The sequence below is a fragment of the Schistocerca gregaria genome, chromosome 3 (genome assembly GCF_023897955.1).
Source record: "Schistocerca gregaria isolate iqSchGreg1 chromosome 3, iqSchGreg1.2, whole genome shotgun sequence".
Lineage (NCBI taxonomy): Eukaryota > Metazoa > Arthropoda > Insecta > Orthoptera > Acrididae > Schistocerca > Schistocerca gregaria.
The window spans coordinates 282,425,514-282,437,787 of record NC_064922.1 but is presented as its reverse complement, the minus strand read 5'-3'; the positions used below and the strand labels follow the sequence as shown (position 1 = coordinate 282,437,787).

General features: G+C 44.5%; 1 protein-coding gene and 1 non-coding gene across 3 annotated transcripts in view; both read right to left on the bottom strand.

Annotated features, from left to right (window-relative positions):
- LOC126356133 (integrin alpha-PS1) overlaps positions 1-12,274 on the bottom strand; it is a 535,136-nt gene that overhangs the window by 478,681 nt on the left and 44,181 nt on the right. The window lies entirely within an intron of this gene.
- On the bottom strand, positions 6,639-6,713 carry Trnat-ugu (transfer RNA threonine (anticodon UGU)). The gene has a single exon. It is a non-coding gene; the product is annotated as a tRNA-Thr (tRNA).

Below are 12,274 nucleotides of genomic sequence, written 5' to 3'. Positions count from 1 at the left end.
CAATGTGAAAACATTGGTTTCTATCTGACGTCTTACCGCACTGGGTTCCTCGCGCTGCATGATTGCATAGAGACGCACCACAAATGAGAAGCCCGTACTGGCTGCAGTCTCACACGGATAATGCCACGTGTAATGTGTTTGAAGTTAAATGCTACGTATTCGGTCACGGCTTCTATGCTCGGCCACAAGAACTAGTGCGGCAAGCCTATCCAGTTAGGGTGTGCTCGCCCCATCTCGTATTTGTGCTCGCTTACTCCGTCATGCAGGACTCTAATCAGCACCCTGACGAAAAGCCAACATGAAATGTCATGGGTGGGGACGAAGGCTGTCCCCACATGCGAAGCAGTTTATAACGTACTAAAGTCTGCCGCCTTTCCCCACGTTTAGGGATGAGGCCTGACAGATCGCAAAATTTCACCACTCTGTTAACACTGGTATCGGTATCTGCAAGGACGGTGGGCAGATCTCCAGCGAGACCGAGGGCTGCCCTAATATCGGTACACAGGACACATGTAGCCACGATATGCTGAAGTGAAAGCGGTGCGCCACAAACTTCACACGATGGTGGATCCTCCCGCCGGAGAAGGCTATGCCCGATGCGCAGTCTAGTAAGCTAAACTACCTTCCAGTAGCGAGGCTGACACGAAGTACGCCATGCCTTTGTGAGCCAATTTGAGCGACCACAGTTTCTTGTCTGACAGCTGCAACCATTCAGTCTCCCACCAAAATTGATTGAGATTTACAAATAACTTGGCAAGATCTATATGACGTTGCGGCCGACGACCTTGCCGCATTGGTAAATCCGGTTCCCACTAGGTCACCGAAGTTAAATGCTGTCGGGCTTGGCTAGCACTTGTATGGGTCACCGTCCACGTCTGCTGGGTACTGTTGGCTAGCTGGGTGCACTCAGTCCTCTTGAGGCCAACTGGGGAGCTACTTCAGAAGTAGCGACACCGGTTACGAGAACTGACCACATGCACCTCTTTATCCGTATCCGGTGACCCCTAAAGGCTGAGGATGACACGTCGGCCGGTCGGTGTCGTTGGGGCTTCAAAGGCCCGTTCGGACGGTGTTTATTTTTTTGTATGACGCTGCCCCCTCTGAGGCCTGGATGTATGCACTAATTCGGATAGCGTAATAGAGCTATTGTATCCCATCCTGAGACAAGTGGGCCCACAACCATCGTAACTGGTTCGTGGTATCACAGTTACTGGACGGAGTTGACGTCCGAAATTCTACCAAACATGTTCAATTAAGAACGAGCCGTATGTGGACGAGCATTGTCCTGTCGAAAATGGCACTTCAGTTTGTCACATGAGAGGTAACACGTGAGGAAATATGATCTCTGTGATTTCATGTTGTGCCGATAGATCTCCCTCAATCACTGCCAGCCATGGCCTGAGCTCACACCCCACCACATGACACCAGAAGTGCTCCGCAGACGACCACCACCACACCAGCTGGAAACGCGATTCGTCGCGGCACACAACGCCACGCCATTCATCATCAGTACATGCTACCCGGGGAACACCATGGTTTTTTTATGTTGTGTTAATGATAGCCTACAACCAGGGCTTCCCAACGGGTGGTCCGCGGACCCCTTAGGGGTCCACCGGCTCTTTCTAGGGGGACCGCGGCCACCCTTCACCAAATCGTGTAAAACAATGAGTAAAATTATTAAATAAAAATGTGAAAATCAAATTCATCACTATTTTCGTGTGAAAAACATGTGTACATTTACTTCAGGTCGTATTCCCAAGCAGCCTTTACGGTTCCTAAGTGAGAACGCATACAGTTTAGTGCCGGAGAATGCGGCTTCTCTGATTGTTTCGCTACAATACGGGGTAGTTTGTGCGCCGGCTCACGGCGGCGGTAGATGTGATGAAACCTTTTACGCATGCGCGGAACGAACAGTTTGGACGTGATGTTGATTGCTCTTGGAGGAAGACAGCTCCATCGTGTGAAATTTCAGTTACCAAGTAATTTTAATCAGGCTATAGTGTGTTGAACAAAGGGAGTAAATCCACTAGTAAGTGTCTGGATACAATGGGAATTCAAATTGGATCGTTGAAATTAAAAAAAAAGTTGTTTTCATTCATCTCTAAACCCAAAACTAGTGATACTTCGGGGGGGGGGGGGGGTATCATGGGGAACATGGCATCTGCATTAAGAAGCTTTCAGTTCCCATGGGTTTCGCTCTGAAATTTCAAGTTACTGTGCTCTTGACTAACTAGGGGGCCGTCACGGATTTTCGACTGAAGAAGGCGTCCACCTGCTGAAAAGGTTGGGAAGCCCTGGCCTACACGATGGTCGATACTTTCCTAGTGCGGCCGCTGCGAGTCTCTGATGACACGGGATGCTGCAAGGACTCCATTACTTTTTCTCAGATGGCAAACGCGAAGGAATTGCCATATGCTTCGTGCACAACACGGCGATCCTGTCTTGTGGTGGTCAAGCTTGGGCGACCAGAAGCCTAACGCGCCTACTTTCAAGTGCCCACGCAAACCAAAATCGGGCAACTGCCATGTCTGAATGCTCGACAAATCGGGATCCGCACTATTCTACCAACTGACCAAATGGACGCCCGCAATGAGGCCCTTTTTGAAGTCTGTCAGGTGCTGATAACGCTGTCTCACATAAGTACGCGCCATATCCATGACCATAGCGATCATTCAACTGTTTCCGAAACGCCAGCGCTGCTAGGCGCAGCATCTGCCTGTAGCCATCAACGCTTGTGACGTGTTGTCTATCACTACCTGAGTATATTGGGTACTTCCAGAACTCCACAGTTCCGGATTTCTTTGTTCCATGTAGAAATTTTTTCAGGTGTGGAAGCACATGTTCTACTGAGATTTATTTTAATTTCTGAAGCTGCCGGCAGCCATTACACACTAGTACACAGCACCAAAGCGAATTGAAGGTAAGGTGAGCATGCCGCTGTTACTTACAGTGTACTGCAGTTCGGTAGATAGCGGTAGGGCACTCACCTGAAACAAGGAGAAGTAATTTATGAGAGGCATGACTAGTTTGTTATTTGTGCACATTAGTATTACAGGCAACAAACAATGAGTCCTGATGTTGTTGTTGTGGTTGTTGTAGTCTTCAGTCCTGAGACTGGTTTGATGCAGCTTTCCATGCTACTCTATCCTGTGCAAGCTTCTTCATCTCCCAGTACCTACTGCAGCCTACATCTTTCTGAATCTGCTTAGCGTATTCATCACTTGGTCTCCCTATACTATTTTTACCCTCCACGCTGCCCTCCAATGCTAAATTTGAGATCCCTCGATGTCTCAGAACATGTCCTACCAACCGATCCCCTTTTCTAGTCAAGATGTGCCACATGCTCCTCTTCTCCCCAATTCTATTCAGTACCTCCTCATTACTTATGTGATCTACTCATCTAATCTTCAGCATTCTTCTGTGCCACCACATTTCGAAAGCTTCTATTCTCTTCTTGTCCAAACTATTTATCGTCCACGTTTCACTTCCATACATGGCTATGCTCCATACAAATACTTTCAGAAACGACTTCCTGACACTTAAATCTATACTCGATGTTAACAAATTTTTCTTCTTCAGTAACGCTTTTCTTGCCATTGCCAGTCTACATTTTATATCCTCTCTACTTCGACCATCATCAGTTATTTTACTTCCTAAACAGCAAAACTCCTTTACTACTTTAAGTGTCTCATTTCCTAATCTAATTCCCTCAGCATCACCTGATTTAATTCGACTACATTCCATTATCCTCGTTTTGCTTTTGTTGATGTTCATCTTATACCCTCCTTTCAGGACACTGTCCATTCCGTTCAACTGCACTTGCAAGTCCTTGGCTGTCTCTGACAGAATTACGTCATCGGCGAACCTCAAAGTTTTTATTTCTTCTCCGTAGTTTTTAATACAATTTCCGAACTTTTCTTTTGCTTCTTTTATTGCTTGCTCAATGTACAGATTGAATAGCATCGGGGATAGGCTACAACCCTGTCTCACTCCCTTCCCAACCACTGCTTCCCTTTCATATCCCTCGACTCTTGTAACTGCCATCGGCTTTCTGTACAAATTATAAATAGCCTTTCGCTCCCTATATTTTACCCCTGCCACCTTCAGAATTTGAAAGAGAGTATTCCAATCAACATTGTCAAAAGCTTTCTGTAAGTCTACAAATGCTAGATAAGTCGTAGTGTCAGTATTGCCTCACGTGTTCCAATATTTCTACGGAATCCAAACTGATCTTCCCCGAGGTCGGCTTCTATCAGTTTTTCCATTCGTCTGTAAATAATTCGCGTTAGTATTTTGCAGCTGTGACTTATTAAACTGATAGTTGGGTAATTTTCATGACATAATCACCAAAAAGATTTACACGTAAAGCGACATTTTTCGTCAATCGTCAGAGAGATGTTCAGATTGAAAATATTGTGATTACACATGGTGTCCCAAATTCAAGTGGTCCAGACAATTTATCGTGAAATCTGTGTTTTTATAGGACAACTATCCAAGGATTTCTGCCCAATAATGTCCAGACAGCAGACTCTGTACACAATTTATTAAACTGCCAATACTAAACTTTTTTAAATAACATATTCATGTAACTTACAGAACTCAACAAATAGTTAAAAGAATTAGCTTTAAATACAATAACGGCGGCTTGCCATTATAAAATCAAAGACGCTTTTGCAATAGTGCTTTGAGAGTTTACCCAAGAGACAAAATCCAATAATAAGTTAACTTGGCAATACAACTTAAGATCATTTACAAAAACCTTTAAGAATTATAATGACACATAAAATCGGAGAACATTAAGAGCAGTAATAAACTAAAATAATAATAATAATAATAATAATAATAATAATAATAATAATAATAATAATAATGGCAACTTGGCACATAAAATAATTTAACCTGACATTACATTACATTTATATAGAAAAAACTTTGAGAAAGATAATGGCACTTGGCACCATAAAATCAAAGAAGCGCAACACACAACCAATAAAAATAACAACAAAAATAATAATAATAATTAACAAGAAGAAATCTGCTGTTGTGGTTCTTAAAATGCTGGGTAAGGCCAATGGTGTGGGAACTATTAGTGGAAGAATGTGCAGAGAATGTTCTCTGAAACAGACGAAGACAGTCACAGGACATCATTATCGAAAGCAACTAATGTGTTCGAGCCCAACACTGAAACACGATCGGCCACAATGCAGCGATAGACACGTAAAGGTAGTTTTGCAGCAGGTCAGAGCTCGGCTACATGACGCAAAACCCGTCAAAATATCCCTCCCTCCGTATTCTCCATACTTTGCTCTCTGTCAACACCACCTTTTTCGATCAGTGGCATACATTCTGGCTGACCAGCACTTCCGATCATATGAACTATTGGAAAATTAAATCCATTCATGGATCCCCACAAAAGGCGCCCAGTTCTTCCGCCACGGGATTCGTATGCTAACCGAAAGATGGCAAAATGTAGTGGCCAGTGATGGGCAATACTATGAATCATAATTTTTTTGTACGTTTTTCACAATAAAGCCCCGAACTTCGAGAAAAAAACGGCGGAAGTAAAGTTGTAGACCTAGTAAATGTTTTGCTACATAAGCAGTTGAAACAAGAAAACAGTGGTGCTGTAATTACACACGCTAACAAATGTAAGCTGGAAGAAAAGTTCGTTACGATTAACTCGCGGGTTGCAATCTCGATAATGTCAGCCAGCTCATTACAGTTACGCGAGAAACACTAAATCTGGCACTCCCGGAGAGCCTGGACACCCAGCAACAGCAAAAAGAAGGAACTCCCCAGTCTCATTATCACGTTAAATTCCCTCCGCGGTACTTAACCGGAAGCGGCTAGCCACACATACGTCATGACACGACAGAGACGTATGTGCAGCGAGATGGGGGAGAGTTGCTCCTTCCTCTGGCCTCGTTATTTTTGTTGAAAGCCTACTACTCTTCCCGGAACGAACACACATAAAGTTCGGGGACAGCTCATCATGTTCTGAAGAACGCGCCTGTCATCAAGTAGCGGTTGTGTAAGCACGGCTTCCATTAGAAAATTGTATTACTGTGTGGGATCTAGAAAAAGCACGGGAATACACTACACGTTTCATTTATTCTGAAAATCAGTAAAAAATTCCTGGAAGACGATACATGTCAGTGCGTAATAATTTAGAAACCGTGCCACTCAATTCACTAACAACGGCCGGCCGGTGTGACCGAGCGGTTCTAGGCGCTTCAGTCTGAAACCGCGCGACCGCTACGGTCGCAGGTTCGAATCCTGTCTCGGGAATGAGTGTGTGTGATCTCCTTAGGTTAGTTAGGTTTAAGTAGTTCAAAGTTCTAGGGGGCTGATGACCTCAGATGTTAAGTCCCAGAGTGCTCAGAGCCATTTGAACCATTTTCACTGAGAACAAACAAAACAAACACACACTGTCCGAACAGGCCTTGGAGTCCCAACGGTACCGATCGACCACCCTGTCATCCTCAGCCCTTAGGCGTTACCGGTTGCGCACACAGTGGGCATGTGGTCAGCATACCGCTCTCCCGGCCGTTGTCAGTTTTGAAGAAATGATAATTAAATCACGACCCTAAGCTGCCGACAGGCGTTGATATACATCAACGGGGACTGTTGAAATTGTGTGCCCCGACCGGGACTCGAACCCGGGATCTCCTGCTTACATGGCAGACACTCTACCCATCTGAGCCACCGAGGGCACAGAGGATAGTGCGACTGCAGGGGTTTACCCTTGCACGCTCTCCCACATTCCCAACTTAATGTCCACACACTACATTCGTAGTGCCTTATTACTCGCGGCAGACAATCTTACCGAGTCCCGTAAGAGTTCGGGCAATGCGTGTGCATCCACACAGAAGAATATCAATGGCCGATTAGCCTTAACTATATGTCCGAAAAAACAGATACCATCTTCATATATTCATATTTGTTGTCAAATGGTTCAAATGGCTCTGAGCACTATGCGACTTAACTTCTGAGGTCATCAGTCTCCTAGAAGTTAGAACTTAAACCGAACTAACCTAAGGACATCACACACACATCGTGGCCGAGACAGGATTCGAATCTGCGACCGTAGCGGTCGCGCGGTTCCAGACTGAAGGGTCTAGAACAGCTCGGCCACACCAGCCGGCTCTTCGTAACACAAATACGAGGCGCTGTATTCTGATATTGTCTAACCTGGTACTGACATTGTTCCCAGTCCGACTGGTTCGTGAATTTTAAACTCCAGTTTTAGCTGTTGACACTTCTGGATTACGTTTTCTAAGAGACAGTCGAAAATTCACGGAGAAAGTCCATCATCTTGCCGCCATCCTGTTTTAATTTCAAAATGTTCCGACAGTTTTCCTTTGTATTTTATCTTAGACTTTGTGCCACTAAGCGTTTGACTAATAATTACTTTGTCTTGGTGGCCCAGACCTTGTTCCTTCAGAATACTTAACGTCCACTAAGTCATAAGCTTTTTAAAAATCTACAAAGGTACAAACCACTTTCCCACTTTATATTTTTTGATGTTTCAGAATTAGTTTCAGATCTAAAATTTGTACTTGGTAAGATATATTTGGTCTGAAACATGCTTAATGTCTGCTAGTTCTACAATCACGTTATTGTTGGGTTCAGTAGATACTGAGAGAGAATTTTTTTACGGGAAGGAAGCAGGGAAATGCCTCTATAATTGTTAACATTCGTCTCCTTTTGCATGTAGTGGCTGTATCGGTGCAGTTTGTCAGTCATTCGTGATTTTCTCAGACATTACAATACAGAAATTAAAGCCGAGTACCTCTATTGATCAGAAACACCAATTTTATACAGAGAAATGACCACTGAAAATGATATCAAGAAACGTAAAATCATAAGAAAAATCATAGGTCCAAATCTTTAAGGCGAACAATACCGACAGGGGCAAACAGAAAATCAAATTATGCATAAACATCCATAGTGACTCTACATCTACGTGATGTAGACATCAGAAACCGCAGGTTCAGATTCTATGCACACATTAAAAGAATTAACCAAGCCAGACATACAAAACAAGCAGTCGACTTCTTTGATACCAGGCATAAAGCCGAAACGGACAAGATGAAATGGATTGCCGAGACAACATTTATCTGACCTTGGCAGGAGTTACACCAGAAAATGTCCAAAACAGCGAATTCTTCAGGACCAAAATTCACAAATGGTAAATTGACTAAGAGGAAAAACGAAAGAAGAAGAATGGAACAACATGATCAGAAGAGAGAAAGGAAGCCCACACGAAGAGAATGAAAAAAATTTGGTCATAGAACAAAGCAAATGCCCACCTCTAAGTACTGTGCCTAGTTCCAATGGGCTTATTCGGAAATAATAATAATAATAATAATAATAATAATAATAATAATAATAATGCACCACAATGATGAAGGACAACACAATCAGTAATGATAGTCTTGCAATACTTCAAAAAAGTGTAAAAGTGTGCTTTACCATCGCTGCGTTACTGATGAGAGCTGTTAATCCAGACACTACCAAAGAATGCCACCTTGCAAATCTACGACGTAAATGAGAGCACGTCATGTGAGTGAGCAGCTACAAGAAAAAGAAGACATATTATGGTTTACGCCGTCAGTCATGTTTTCTGGGTTATCAGCCGAGTCAAGTCATCGTGCTGCGGCAACGTTTCGACAAGTTTCCTGCTTGTCATCTTCGGGCGAAGTCTTAGTCTGAAGATGAGTAAGGAACTCGTCGAAACGTTGACGATGCCTGGACTCTGCTGATAACCCGAGGAATTATGATCGAGATTCGCAGAGAAAACTTGCATTCGCAAATGATGGTAATTTAATCATACTGTACTTTTTATAGAAATCAAGTCACACCAGTACAGGATGGAAACATGGGCGGCGAAACTTGTCCGAACAACTGAAGGAAAGAAAACAAATTTGTTTTGTGGAAGGTGGGTATGTCAAGAAGTCGTACTTCGAGAATACGGATAAAAATTTAAAGTATCTTATAACAGTACATGTCATACGCTTAAAAAAGTGAAGGTCAGAGATGGTGTCAAACAGTAGACTGATATTTAATGTAGACCAATTCGAAACCGAGTAACGTACGGTAAAGCATGAAAATCGCACTCGCAAGGAGCGAGCAACGGCTGGTGCACCAGCCGTACTAATTCAGATTCTCTACAGTCTCTGAAAATCGCTTCACGCTATTATTGCTGGTGTAGTCATTTAAACAAGGCCCAGACGAAGCCTCCTGTCCAGGCCTTAATTCTTGCCCACCTAGCCAGAATTACGGAGTGAATCATGCTCAACAACTCCTTTACGCCATAACTTATATAATATAAAAACGTATCTCAAAAGTACTTTAGTACGCTGTCAAACAGGTTATAAAACGTGTCTTTGCGGCGTAATAAGGGCCCTACTACGTCTTCGTAGACCTTCGTGCTAAACTTGTTCCTCAGCGAAAGCAGCCAGCCGATTAGCAAGCGGTACTCACCCTGGCATTGGAAATTTTCAAAGCGTTTCCAATGGCACGAGTATAACTTGTATTCATAACTGTTCAGTTGCGGGAAGTTGGTGATTTTATTAAACAATTATCACCTGCAGGCGGCGTAGTATGAAATGCAGGCCGCAACCGGAAATAAGAGTTTCCGCATGAGAAATCAACAGTTACAGCGTGAGTCAGGCGTCCTGCAGCCTCTCACAGCAGAGTCATATTTATTCTCGAAGCTTACGGAGAGGATGATCAGTCACGGCTGTGTAACCGCAGGCTGCACTGTTCTGCAAACCGTTTGAGCTGTACGGGCAAGCGCTACTTTGTCCGGGTATACAGTGATGTACGACGCATTAATTCGACGGGATCCTTCACCTTGTTCTAGTTTTATATGTCACGTGCATCGGTGACCACACTCCACCAGGTCGTCATCTACACCTACTGCTCGCGCAAGTTGACACTTGGCGCTGTAGCTGAAAGAAGCTACTGTAATGGCATTTCCCATTTACAGTCGCTCCCATCATTCACCGCGCCGAATGCCAACTTCGTTTTCGCGATTAATACATGCAAGGGGTGGACGAAAATATCGAAAAACCACAAACACGTTGGCATTCAAAATAGTTTCCATTCGTCTCTAAATGGATACAAGCACTACTGGCCGTTAAAACTGCTACACCACGAAGATGACTTGCTACAGACGCGAAATTCAACCGACAGCAAGAAGATGCTGCGATATGCAAATGATTAGCTTTTCAGAGCACTCACATAAGGTTGGAGCCCGTGGCGACACCTACAACGTGCCGACATGAGGAAAGTTTCCAACCGATTTCTCATATACAAACAGCAGTTGACCGGCGTTCCCTGGTGAAACGTTGTTGTGATGCCTCGTGTAAGGAGGAGAAATGCGTACCATCAAGTTTCCGACTTTGATTAAGGTCGGATTCTAACATATCGCGACTGCGGTTTATCGTATCGCGACATTGCTGCTCGCGTTGGTCGAGATCCAATGACTGTTAACAGAATATGGAATCGGTGGGTTCAGGAGGGTAATACGGAACACCGGGCTGGATCCCAACGGTCTCTTATCACTAGCAGTCGAGATGACAGGCACCCTATCCGCATGGCTGTAACGGACCGTGCAGCCACGTCTCGATCCCTGAGTCAACAGATGGGGACGTTTGCGAGACAACAACCATCTGCACGGACAGTTCGACGTCGTTTGCAACAGCATGGACTATCAGCTTGGAGACCATAGCTGGGGTTATCCTGGACGCTGCATCACAGACAGGAGCGCCATGATGGTGTACTCAACGACGAACCTGGGTGCACGAATGACAAAACGCCATTATTTCGGATGAATCCAGGTTCTGTTTACAGCATCATGATGGTCACATCCATGTTTGGCGAGGTCGCGGTGAACGCACGTTGGAAACGTGTATTAGTCATCGCCATACCGGGGTATCAGCCGGGGTGATGGTATGGGGTGCCATTGGTTACACGTCTCCTTCACCTCTTGTTCGCATTGACGACACTTTCAACAGTGGACGTTACACTTCAGATGTGTTACGGCCCGTGCTTCTTCCCTTCATTCGATCCCTGCGAAACCCTACATTTCAGCAGGATAATGCTCGACCGCATATTGCAGGTCCTGTACGGGCCTTTCTGGATACAGAAAATGTTCGACTGCTCCCTGCCCAGCACATTCTCCAGATCTCTCACCAATTGAAAACGTCTGGTCAATGGTGGCCGAACAACTGGGTATTCACAATAAGCCAGTCACTATTCTTGGGGAACTGTGGTATGGTGTTGAAGCTGCATGGCCAGCTGTACCTGTACACGCCATCCAAGCACTGTTTGACTCAGTGCCCAGGCATATTAAGGCCGTTATTACGCCCAGAGGTGGTTGTTCTAGGTACTGATTTCTCAGGATCTATGCACCCAAATTCCGTGAAAATGTAATCACATGTCAGTTCTAGTATAATATATTTGTCCAATGAATACTCGTTTATCATCTGCATTTCTTGTTGGTGTAGCAATTTTAATGGCCAGTAGTGTACATGTTCTTGATGGTTTTTAAGGGTACTTCATACTGCTCTTCCTGCAAAACAATGATAAGTTCAGGTAAGGCTGATGGAGGTGGATAGTGATCGCACCACCTCCACTCCAAAGTGGGCTAAAAAGGCTCAGTAATATTACGATATGGTGACTGTAGTCCTCACAAAACCAGTTCTGGACGATGCGAGCTGTATGAACAGATGCCGTATCATCTAGGAACACGCATCACCTTTGGGGAACAAACACTGTTCCATGGGATGGACATGATCAGCCAAAGTGCTCACATACTCCTTGGCAGTAACGCGAACTTGCAGAGTTGCCTTGGGGCTCGTGGAATACTACGATATGGCTGCCCAGAGAATCACTGAATCCCCGCCATGTTTGACTCTTCGGAAGTGGCTTCGAGCAGAAGTTGGAAACATCGCGAAACAGGACATTGTTCCATTGCTTCATAGTCCAGGTTTTATGGCTTCAGCTGGAAGGGTTCGCGATTGCGACATTGAGTTCTGCAGGACTTCTGTAGTTGTCGTTCTCTAATTTCTCGTCACAATCCTCTTCAATAACCGTCTATCACGACCACTGAACACACACTTCCGTCCGAGTTGTTACTTAGCGGATGAAGCTTTTCCGCTTTCCCTTCATGCGGTATAAATCTTCGATACGGTGCTTCTTGAAACAGCGAACACTTATGTCACCTTGAATACCGAAGCGTACATCAAACGAGCACCAACAACAT